This window comes from Anomaloglossus baeobatrachus, chromosome 5, assembly GCF_048569485.1.
Source record: "Anomaloglossus baeobatrachus isolate aAnoBae1 chromosome 5, aAnoBae1.hap1, whole genome shotgun sequence".
Lineage (NCBI taxonomy): Eukaryota > Metazoa > Chordata > Amphibia > Anura > Aromobatidae > Anomaloglossus > Anomaloglossus baeobatrachus.
This window is the reverse complement of record NC_134357.1, coordinates 351391174-351403386: the sequence shown is the minus strand read 5'-3', so window position 1 is coordinate 351403386 and position 12213 is coordinate 351391174.

Genomic DNA, 12213 nt, shown 5'->3' with positions numbered 1-12213 from the left:
TAGCTCAACACTAGAGTGTCAGAGTGCAGATACTGTAAGGTGTGTGGAGGCATCAGGTGTCAGTTCTGTGTCAGTGACCAAAAGTCTGCAAGAATGGCTGATGGCACCAGGAGCAGAGCTATGCAACTGGCCAATGCTAAAGCAGGAGCCGAAGAGAGGGAGGACGGTGCTGTGGGCAGTAATGAGGAGGTTGCCCACGAGTCCTCCAGGAGCTCGACGCCAGAAAACAGCTCCGCAGAGGACATTGCACAACCGGGCACTGCTGGACAAGAGGAGGAGCAGCTCACCCAAGGGTCCTCAACGAGCCAGATGCCAGCCCTCCGCTCTGCAATGGACAGTGAATCACCAGGCTCCGCAGCGGGCCGCAGATCACCACGTGCCATTCCACCGAGCCTGGGAGGCTCGGATAGCCTTCTTCAAATGGCTATGGCCCTTCTCCAGGCTGGAGACCAGGAGGGCTACAAGGGACTCCTGGCAGGGCAGAGCGGCAGGCAGCGCGTGATGCTGAGGCTGCGGAGCGGCAAGCAGTGCGTGAGGCTGCGGAGCGGCAAGCAGCGCGTGAAGAGCGAGAGCGACAGGCAGAGCGTGACTACCAGCTGCAGCTAGCTCAGCTCCGGCCCTCATCAGCCACACGTGACCTTCAAGACACCAAACTTCCAAAGGTCCGTGTTGAGGACTTCCCAGTGCTGGAGAAGGATGGAGACTTGGACTCTTTCTTGACTGCTTTTGAACGGACTTGCTTGCAGCACCATCTGAACAAGGACCAGTGGGCCAAATACCTGACCCCCCGTTTAAGGGGTAAGGCCCTGGATGTCCTTGGGGACTTGCCTGCTGAGGCAGATCAGGGCTACGACACCATCAAGCGGGCCCTGATCCAACAGTACAACCTCACCCCGGAGTCCTACCGCAAGAAGTTCCGGAGCCTACAGAAGGGACCAAAGGACTCCTGGGCTGACCACCGGCGGGCACTTGCCCGAGCTGCCGACCACTGGACCCAAGGCCTGCAGCTTTCCACCGGACCGGAGATCCTGGACTTGTTCATCACGGAGCAACTCTTGTGGAACTGCCCTGAGGATCTCCGCCAGTTCATCCGAGACCAGAAGCCAAAGGGGTCCACGGCTACAGCTGCCCTTGCCGATGACTACACCAACAACCGGGCCCCTGAGGCCAGGAGAGCGGCCACCAGCAGCACCTGGAGAGGGGGTAAGATGAATTCTGCGACTGCCCCACCTGCCCCTAGACTGCAGGGGGTGTCCCCCTCAACTCCCCTCTCCAGGCCCGTGGCAGAACCAAGACGGTGCCACCAGTGCAACCTACCTGGACACTTCAAGGCCATGTGCCCTCAGCGTCCCAAGACCCCGTCCCAAGGGCCGCCCAAGGTGTATTGTGTGGGTGGGGGTGGTGGTAGGTCCCTGGACAGCTTCCAACCTGTCACCGTCGGCCAGTCTGTGACCATAGGACTGCGAGACAGCGCCTCGGAGGTGACTCTGGTGCGGCCTGAGATGGTGTCCCCCCAAGACTTGATCCCTGGAAAAACCCTCGCTGTCTCCGGGATTGGAGGCATTGACCCGGCGCTGCCTGTTGCTGACATTTATGTGGACTGGGGCGCAGGGCGAGGGGTGAGGGAGGTGGGGGTAACTGATCGGATCCCTGCAAACGTGCTACTTGGGACAGATTTGGGGCAAATAACCTCCCAGTTTGGCCCCGCCCCAAAGGCTGAACCTTCAGCCAGTGCTGACGTGCCTCCGGACAATGTTAATGTGTTATCTATGAATGATGTAAGGGAGGAGGGAGTGAACTCTGATATTTCTGCTTGCATAGACACCATAGACACACACTCAGCTGCAGCTGTGACAGGGGAGGGGGTCAGAGAAAGGTGTGACCATGCCTCTACAAGTAACCAGCCTGTGAGCTGGGATCTGTTGCCCTCTGCAGGGATAAGCAGAGAGCAGGGTGCTGCAGGGGGAGGACCAGTGTGTGGGGTGGGGGCTACCACAGCAAATGTGGGGTCCCCAGAGATTTCACAGCGGGGTTCTGTTGCTGCAGAGGGGGAACAGGCAGGTGAGATCGGGGCCGGTCCAGGAGCGGAAGTGCTCCCAGGTAAGATCTCGGTGCAGGGTTCCCCCACAATCGGGGTGTCAGGAAGCCAGGTAGGTCTGCCTGAACCGGCGACTTGGTCAGGAACGGAGGAGGAGCAGGCACGACCCACGGTCGCAGCGGCTGTGGCCGCTGTCACCCGCAGTGGGAGTGCTGGAAGCCAAGGGGCCTCCCGGAGGTCCGATAGCTCTTCCCCTTCTGACCAAGTGGCAGCCGAGTCAGGTGGAGGCCAGGACACAGGTCCCGGGGTACTGACCGAAGATGTGACAGTCTCGTCGATTCTGGCCACATCTGGTCAGGGGTTTCAGGCAGCGTTAGAAGCTGACGACAGCCTGAAAGCTCTAAAGGAGCAGGCGGCACAGCCTCCCTCGGACCCGGAGCGAGTGGTCTGGGACCAAGGACGGCTGTACCGGGCCACGGTCCAGCAGGGTTCACCGGAGGCGTGGCCCAGGGACCGACAGTTGGTGGTACCCTATCCGTTCCGGACGGAGTTGTTGCGGATCGCACATGAGATTCCGATGGCCGGACACCTAGGGATCGCTAAGACCAAGGCCAGGTTAAACCAGCATTTCTACTGGCCAAAAATGGGGGCCGATGTGGCTGCCTACTGCCGTTCGTGTGAAACCTGTCAGAGAGTGGGGAAGGCGGGGCCACGCCCCAAAGCCCCACTGGTATCTCTGCCAATCATCGATGAGCCTTTCAGGAGGGTGGCTGTGGATCTGGTCGGCCCGCTGGCCATCCCCAGCAGCTCCGGGAAACGCTTCATACTGACGGTAGTTGACTATGCCACCCGGTACCCAGAAGCAGTGGCCTTGTCGTCCATTCGGGCTGACAAGGTGGCCACCGCATTGCTGGAGATTTTCTCCCGAGTGGGTTTTCCCCAGGAAAATGCTCACCGACCGGGGGACCCAATTCATGTCCCAGCTGATGGAGACCCTCTGTAAGCAGGTCCAGGTGCGACATCTGGTGGCCAGCCCGTACCATCCACAGACTAATGGCCTGTGCGAGCGGTTCAATGGCACCTTAAAGCAGATGCTTAAGATGTTGGTCGACTCCCATGGGCGTGACTGGGAGCGGTATCTCCCACACCTGTTATTTGCTTACCGGGAGGTTCCACAGGCCTCAACAGGATTCTCACCGTTTGAGCTCCTGTACGGGCGACGTGTGCGGGGCCCCCTGGCTCTGGTGAAAGAGGCTTGGGAAGGGGATTTGGCCACCCCTGGAGTGTCGGTCATCGAGTATGTCATGCGCTTCCGGGACAAAATGCAGGCCTTGACGCAACTGGTACACGACAATATGGCTCAAGCCCAGGCCGATCAGAAGCGTTGGTACGACCAGAACGCTTGTGAGAGGACCTACCAAGTGGGTCAAAAGGTGTGGGTACTGGTCCCCGTACCACAGGACAAGCTTCAGGCAGCCTGGGAAGGCCCATACCTCGTGTACCAGCAGCTCAACCCTGTAACGTACCTGGTCACCCTGGACCCCGCCCGTGGAAGGCGAAAGCCCTTCCATGTGAACATGATGAAGGCACATCATGAGCGGGAGGCATGTGCGCTCCCCGTGTGCAACCTGCCCGAGGAGGGAGAAGCGGAAACCCCTCTTGGATATGCTAGCCCAGGTTAGGGCAGGCGGATCCATTGAGGATGTGGAGGTTGGCCACCAGCTCTTGGAGGACCAACGGTCCCAGCTGTGGGCCACCCTCCTCCCCTTCCGGGGGTTGTTTACCAACCAGCCCGGAAGGACTGACTTGGCTGTCCATCCCGTGGACACTGGGGATCATCCCCCGATCCGGTGTTCAGCATATCGGGTCTCCCTGGAGGTGCAGCAACACATGCGCCAGGAGATTGACGAGATGCTGGAGCTGGGGGTGATCCAGGCATCCAACAGCGCTTGGGCCTCGCCTGTAGTCCTCGTCCCTAAGAAGGACCGAACCACTCGGTTCTGCGTGGACTACAGGGGGCTCAATGCTGTCACGGTCGCCGATGCGTACCCAATGCCACGCATCGATGACCTGCTCGATCAGTTGGCCGGGGCTCAGTACCTGACCATCATGGACCTGAGCCGGGGATATTGGCAGATCCCCCTGACTCGCAAGGCCAGGGAACGCTCTGCCTTTATTACCCCATTTGGACTGTACGAGTCCACGGTGATGCCATTCGGGATGAGGAATGCCCCTGCCACTTTCCAGCGGATGGTCAACACCCTGCTCAAGGGACTTGAAGGGTACGCGGCCGCGTACCTGGATGACATTGCCGTCTTCAGTCCCACCTGGGAGGACCACCTAGAGCATCTAGCACAGGTGCTCAGGCGGATCCACCGGGCAGGTTTGACCATCAAGCCGGGAAAGTGTCAGCTGGCCATGAGCGAGGTCCAGTACCTCGGTCACCGGGTAGGTGGGAGAACACTGAAGCCCGAGCCTGAGAAAGTGGAAGCCATCGCATCCTGGCCCACCCCCAGGACCAAGAAGCAGGTGATGTCCTTCTTGGGGACCGCTGGGTACTATAGGAGGTTTGTTCCATGCTATAGTAGCCTGGCAAAGCCCTTGACGGACCTCACCAAGAAGAAGCTGCCCTCTGCAGTCGATTGGACAATGGACTGCGAGACAGCCTTCCGGGCCCTAAAGGACGCCCTGTCCAGCCCGCCCGTGCTACAGGCAGCCGACTTCACGCGGCCGTTTGTAGTACAGACCGACGCCAGTGACTTCGGCCTCGGTGCGGTGCTCAGCCAGGTGGACTCTGCGAGCCAAGAGCACCCAGTCTTGTACCTGAGCAGGAAGCTGTTACCAAGGGAAGTTGCCTATTCCACGATGGAGAAGGAGTGCCTGGCCATAGTGTGGGCCCTGCAGCGTCTGCAACCCTATCTATACGGGCGCCACTTCATCGTGGAGACGGACCACAATCCCCTCAGCTGGTTGCACACCGTCTCTGGGACGAATGGGCGATTGTTGCGATGGAGCCTTGCGCTCCAGCAATACGACTTCACCATTCGCCACAAAAGGGGCCGTGACCACGGTAACGCAGACGGGCTGTCCCGACAAGGAGAGGTCGCGGATGGGCGCACGGGGGAACACCGGAGTGTGCTGCCCCCTAGCGCCCTCAAAAGGGGGGAGGTGTGAGGTAAATCATGGGATATGAAGAGGAATTATGACTAGAAGTCATAATTGCTCTCATCACTCCCTGGCAGTGCCCCCCCTCCCTTCTTGTTCTCAAATGTCCAGCATCTGTGAAGGTGTCACATCCCACTTACACCTCCAACAGCCATCTCCTCTGATATGGAGATGAGATGATGTGAGGACAATGGACCCAGGATGACTCCCTGCCGTCACCCTGTAACAAGAGTTGTATCTCATTAGCAAGGCTTGGAAGTAGCCAGACAGAACGACTCCAGTAAAAAATGGTTCATATCTCGCAAGCCATATCTCCGATAAATATGGCAACCATAAAAATGGTGTTTGCGCAGGCGGACGATGCTGGCACACCTTTTTTATGGAAGGGGGAGCTTGGGAAATACCCGAGGCGTGATATCAGCCATATGGGAACTCGTAGACAGGTCATGAGTCCCCTCGTTCTGTAGCTAAATTCATAACTGTCACAATGAGAGCATTGGCGTCCGCCTACGACGCTCCCAGGCAAAGTTATGGCCAATATCCCCTTTGCTGGATAATTCTGATCCATGCAGGGGGAGTGGCAGTGCTTCCCTGTGAGGTCACTAAGGTAGGAGGGGACCTGGATCTGCCCAGGTTGATAACCCTACTTCGGCCATTTTCCAGGGTTCTTCTCGCTGGGGGCACGTGCAGGAAACATCTGTGGGAGTTCCTAGAAACCTGGTCTACAGCGCCCCCCTGTGGCCAGACACACAAGGTAACTGATGTAATTGTATACCTGTTTGTAACCCATGCTTTATCTGTAACTGTACTCTGACATATGTATATTCTGTAGATTCCCTATTGTATATATTGTAGTTTCTAGTGTGCTTTAGGCTGATTAAATTATATAATTAATCTTGGGCTGTTCTGTTATCTCGATCTAGAATCCCACGTCTGTGTGTTCGGCTAATAGTTACCGTAAATCGGTTGGTGGCAGCGAATTGTGCCAAGGATTATTGTGGGGAGGCCAGTGAGATTCGGGAAGATATTATATATTCCGCCCGCGGAGGTCGGGGGAATATATACCCTACTCTCACCGGGGACCCTTCAATAATCGGCATAAGTAGTATAGCGGCCTCCTTGCTTATTGTCGGGCAATTCCATAATTGGCCTGACTATAAGAGGGGCGCTAGAGAGCGCGTCACGTGCTCTGTCTGTCGGTCGGGAGGTATAAAGGAGGGGTGACCCCCCACTTGTTACCCCCCGATTGTGACGTACTGGTAGCCAGCGCGGGGGATTTCTGAGTGACCCCCCCGGTGGTTTGTGACATACCTCATGGAGATCTTCCTACAAGTTATTGGGTATGGTGGCTGCGTGGAGTGGCCTCCACGCTCGCCTGACTTGACTCCATTGGACTTCTTTCTGTGAGGTCACATCAAACAGCAGGTGTATGCGACCCCTCCACCAACATTGCAGGACCTAGGACCAGGGCCGTGGAGTCGGAGCTCATTTTGGTGGAGTCGGTATAAAATGCACCGACTCCGAAAATATATAATAAATTGGGGACAGTAGTGCAATGCAGAATGTGCTGAATATTTTACTAAATAATAACATTTAGTATAATGCTTATATTTAAGTGAAAAATTTATTGTAGTACAATGTGAACATCAGACATTTAATTATTTTTGATACAATAATCAATATATTTGCATATAACATAATATACTTATTAGAATACAACTCTAGAACACAAAAAACTAATAAATTGTAAATATATATATATATACATATACACACACACGATAAATACACACACGATATATATGTAATCTACTGTATATTACATAGTGTATTACATATTTACAATTTATTAGTTTTTTGTGTTCTAAAGTTGTATCCAATAAATATATTTTATATTCAAATATATTGATTATTGTATCATAAAAATTATTAAATGTCTGATGCTCACATACACATGTTCATGTACTACAATAAATTTTTCACCTAACTATAAGCAATATATGTCGGAGTCTGAGTCTGTGCAAGAGAAATTGAGGAGTCTGAGTCGAAGGTTTGGTTTACCGACTACACAGCCCTGCCTAGGACGTATCACAGATGCTTGTGCAAACGTGTCACCTACCATATTGCACAACATGCAGCAAGATACAGTATGCTGTCCAGAGTCCAGATGTGTATTGCAGGTGACAGTGGCCACTTTGAGCATTAAAGTTAAATGAGCGCCATATGCGTGACCAGCATTCAGTGTTTTGGGGGGGGGGGGTCATGGGTTTCATATCATAGCATTTCTGTATGCAAATTGTCCATTCGTATTGAATTGATAATGCCCTACAATGTTTTAATTCACTTTTTTTCTCTATCTCGTTACGTTTTCGAGATAAAAATGCTAACTCCATTGTTTTCCACCAGGTGGCGCTATAGGTGGTTTCATTGCGTAGCGCATGGCTACTTTACTATATCTAGACACCACTTCTATGCCTATAGCTGCCGCCGTTCTCAAGTTAATGGTGGTGGACAAGATATGGGTGGACACACTGTATACTGAACATTCACAGCAAAAATCAGCCTAAAAATTAGTAACGTAAGGCACATTATTTCTTTAAACACTGACCTATAGTATTCCCCGTTGGTATGTGGCATTGCAGTAACCCCACATGCGGTGCCACTCCCCAGCAGTTTGACTGTTCACGCTGCACAGATGCGGTACACAGGCTGCAGCGCACACTGTCAGTCCGGGAGATTACAGTTGCCGACCACAGTATAGTGAATGATTACTGTAACCGTTCCCTGCATGCCCCTATGATTGGAAGTGTGTGGCTCCAGGGAGAATAAAAGTTAATGTCCTCCCAGTAGCTCTGCTTTCAGTAAGGTTGACAACTTTTTCATGCTATTTTCCTGAAGATTAATGCTATATGTGCGGGTAAATAGTGTTATTTGAACATGACCGGTTCCTCTAAAAAGCAACCTGTTAGGCGTTTCCTGCTGCCAACACCGCAGCATATTTTTCTCTCAAACGCTGTGATGTTATAGAGAAAAGAACACTTTGATGGTCCGGTTGGGGACAATATACAGAGACTAGAATAAACCAGCACTGCCCCTTGCCGCCTCTTCCCAGAACTGCTAAAAGTGATCAACAGGTCTTCTCCCAAAGTACATGTGAGAGGGAGAACAGTCAATCACCTTTAGCAGCGCTGGGAGAAGCCGGCCAGGGTTTTTGGATCAAGACCAGATGTACATTTTAGAGAATAATATACCTGGCAGGAACTCATGCTGCCCGCAGTTTGGGGAGCATGAATCACCTGCAAGGTTGCCTTTAAGTTTGGATGGTACTAACACTAGTGACACACCTTTTCATGCTTTGAAGGAGAGAAAGCAACTAAGTTTAGCTTGTAATTAAAACCTTTCTGGGAAAGCTGTCTGGGTACATGGAGTGGTGAGTCACAAGGATTAGAAACTATTGAAATTTAAAGTTTAATGTCATAAAAAAAATTCTTAATGGAAGGTAGAAATGTTTACAATTTTTAATTGTATAAAATATGTAGAAAAAAGTTAGAAACTTGATATTTTTACCTTTTAAACACTAAGGGGAGCAGCTGTTGATATTTTCCATGAAAACCTAGTGTACTGCAAGCTCGCATTTTGACTGCAATAAATGTGGGCAGGATCTTCTTTGTGAATGTCATCACTCCTCTCCTCACTTTCTGGCCATTTGCAAACAAACACTGTAGGAGGAAGTTTAGAATCATAGTGCAGACACAGTTTGTTGTTGAAAGCAATGTGATACTGATATGTAGACAGTGTCACAGAGAACTCCTGGCAGCACAAACTAACCCTCTTGGCACTGCTCACTGGTCTTTACAGAGATCTGAGCAGAGTGGTCAGTATCACATGATAGGATTAAATACATGGGTCTGTGGACTGTAAAACACAATAGGATTAGATACACAACTCAGTTGACTGTATCACAAACAATAAAATGAAATACATGGCTCAGCTGACAATTACTGTGATCTGAGCAGAGCTATCATGTCACTGCAGTGCTCAGAACACAGTTATTCGAAGTGTGCCCCAACCCGGTATGGGAACCAGTGCTGGTGATTTCACCCATCACTGCTAGATGAAGTCATCACTGCAGTGGTGGTAACCAGACCTGTGAGTAGCCGTCATGTCATTGTGGTGCTCAGATCAGAGTGCTCATCATGTCCAAGCACCAGGGCTGCGGTAGTGACTTCATGTAAGCAGTGAGTCATCACTGTATGAAGTCACCGCAACCATGTTGGTACCAGGACCTGTTACCCCAACGGTAATTATTGTGATCTAAGCTCCCCAATGACATGATGCCAGTGTCCTGATCGGAGTCATTATAGGTAAGGTTAAGTTCACATGTCCTGTTATTTAATCATCTGTTAGGACAGATTCTGCAGAGATTCATTGGGAAACTGATTTCTGCCAGATCTGTTTTTTTTAACATGGGATTCTATGGACAACGGATTGTTAACGGAGTGCTATATATATGCCATCTGTAACGGATCCTGTAACAAAACAGATCTATTACACATGCAAGTACAAGAGATGGCTAAATAGCAATCTATAAATGGACTCGTTCATAGACTTCCATGTTAAAAAAAAAACAAAAAAAAAAAACACTGGTCCGGCAGGCATCAGTTATTTAACAGACAAAAAAAATGTCTGCAAAACATTTTTCCAAACTAATCTCTGCAGAATCAGTTCTAACAGATGAATATTGGACATGTGAACTTAGCCTAAAAAAAAAAAATTGTCATCCAGCAATTGATGCTGAGCTACAATAAAATGGCACCAAGTGCCATGTGCAGTTGTAAACTGGACTGCTCATGGCACTTCAGATGTAACATCTGAAGCAGACTGTACAAGAAATAGGCTTGGACAATGACTGCGGTCTCCTATGGCTTAGGGCTATTGTATTTACGGTAAGTGTTATGCTCTGATCCTTACACACCAGCCAATGAAAATTTCAGCACCCAGCAGCTGAGTTAACGTTATTTAAAAACAAAAAATGACACCATTGATATATGTACAAATAACCTTTTTAACATAAAAGACCAATCATTAAAAAAAATGTAAACAATTGTGAATTCGATCCTTTCAGAGGAAAAAATATATCGGGATCAAGCCTCCCAGACATTAGGAGAGCTGGGTAGATAAGAGGAGGAAGGGCTCCAGTTTTATCTTTGGCATTCACTCCTCAGAGAGTAAAAAACCTACCTAATGACGCCATCATTCAGGTGATGGGGGGGGGGGGGGGAGCGGGAGGCTGACATCATTTCTCCCAGCCTGGCAAAAAAATATCTTCCAGCAAGTGGATTCTGGGCATAATAGAAGACTGGTTAAAACTAGAATTCATCTTGCCCCCTCGGGGGTCTCGAATTATAACATTTGTCAGGAAGTCATGCAACGGTTGTCTAGCTCTGGAGGAGGAGATCTTGTCCTTGGTATGGAAAAACATCCTGTCACTGGTTCCCAAAGAGAATGTAGGAACAAGATTTTATTCTCCCCCTTTTCTTTGTCGCTCCATTGGGAGACCCAGACAATTGGGTGTATAGCTTCTGCCTCCGGAGGCCACACAAAGTATTACACTTTAAAAAGTGTAACCCCTCCCCTCTGCCTATACACCCTCCCGTGGATCACGGGCTCCTCAGTTTTATGCTTTGTGTGGAAGGAGGCACACATCCACTCATGCATTCTCAACTTAGTTATGTCGGTTGGAAGAAAAGAGGGCCCCCACGGGGCCCCCGGCATGTTCCCTTCTCACCCCACTACGTCGGCGGTGTTGTTAAGGTTGAAGTACCCATTGCGGGTACAGAGGCTGGAGCCACATGCCGTCTCCTTCACCATCCCTTAAGCGGCTCTGGGAGAAGTGGGATCCTAAGCGGTCATCCATTTACTGGGACCGTGCTCCATCCGCAGCCCCTGTGGGAAACTGCCGGACCGGAGCCTCATCAACCTCAGGGACCGGGCCCTGCAACTCAAAGGTACTCTGTGTCCCCATAGGGGACTGTGCAGGGAGCGCACCTTCTTCCCGGAAGCCGCGGCGGCTGCTGAATTCAGGAGGCCGGTGGACTTCCGCGCCGACCGTGCCTGCTTGTCGGGCGCGGTCTCAAATATAGTCCCCGGCTTCATCGCGGCCTAGTCGCAAAAATCCCGCCCCCGGGCCTGCCTGTCAGGGGTAAGGGCGGGATTACCGACCTGACGTCGGATGTGAGGGCTGGAGCATCCTGCATGTTTCCTCCCCCCTCACTGATCACTGTGGGGACCCCAGATTCCCGCACTTTTGCTGGCGCCGCCCACGGCTCCACTCCTCCCCTGAGAGCTCCGGCAGCCATTTTTTGGCATTCTGCCGGTGGAGGATTCTCAGTGAACAGCTCTGCAGCTCCGGGGGATCCAAGGCAGGGAATCTGGAGGACACACTCCGCTCGTTAGCGGTCGGTAAGCCACGCCGGTCACCCGGTGCTGGTCCCCCTAGGGTGCCGGATTAGATACGTATATATCTATATCTGTTCGGTGGGCTGTATACCCCTTTCCCATATACCCTCAGTGATCACTCTCCTAGGAGACAACAGCATGTCGTCCACAAGGAGCAAAGCTGCTAAGGCACAGGTTTTTTTTGCGGCCTGTACCTCTTGTGGGGCTATGTTACCTGCGGTTTCCACCTACCCTCACTGTGAGCAATGCTCAACCCCTGTTTCACTTGCTCAGCCGGAGCCTCGGACACTGGTGGGCCCCTCGGCTCATGTAGACCCCCTTGCTCCCCCTGACCAGGCTGCAGGGACAGAGTTCGCCTCTTTTGCTGAGAAACACTCTGAGTCACTTTCTCAATCCATTGCACAGTCTATGGACAAATGGTCTTCTAAGCTGCTAGAGGCTTTGCAGTCCAGACCGGACCCTTCACAGGCCCCGGCCCCTGTTGGCTCGTCGCCTCCAGGCCCCTCTCGGTCCGCGCCACAGCGCGCTCATAGGTTGGCCCCTCGGTCTCA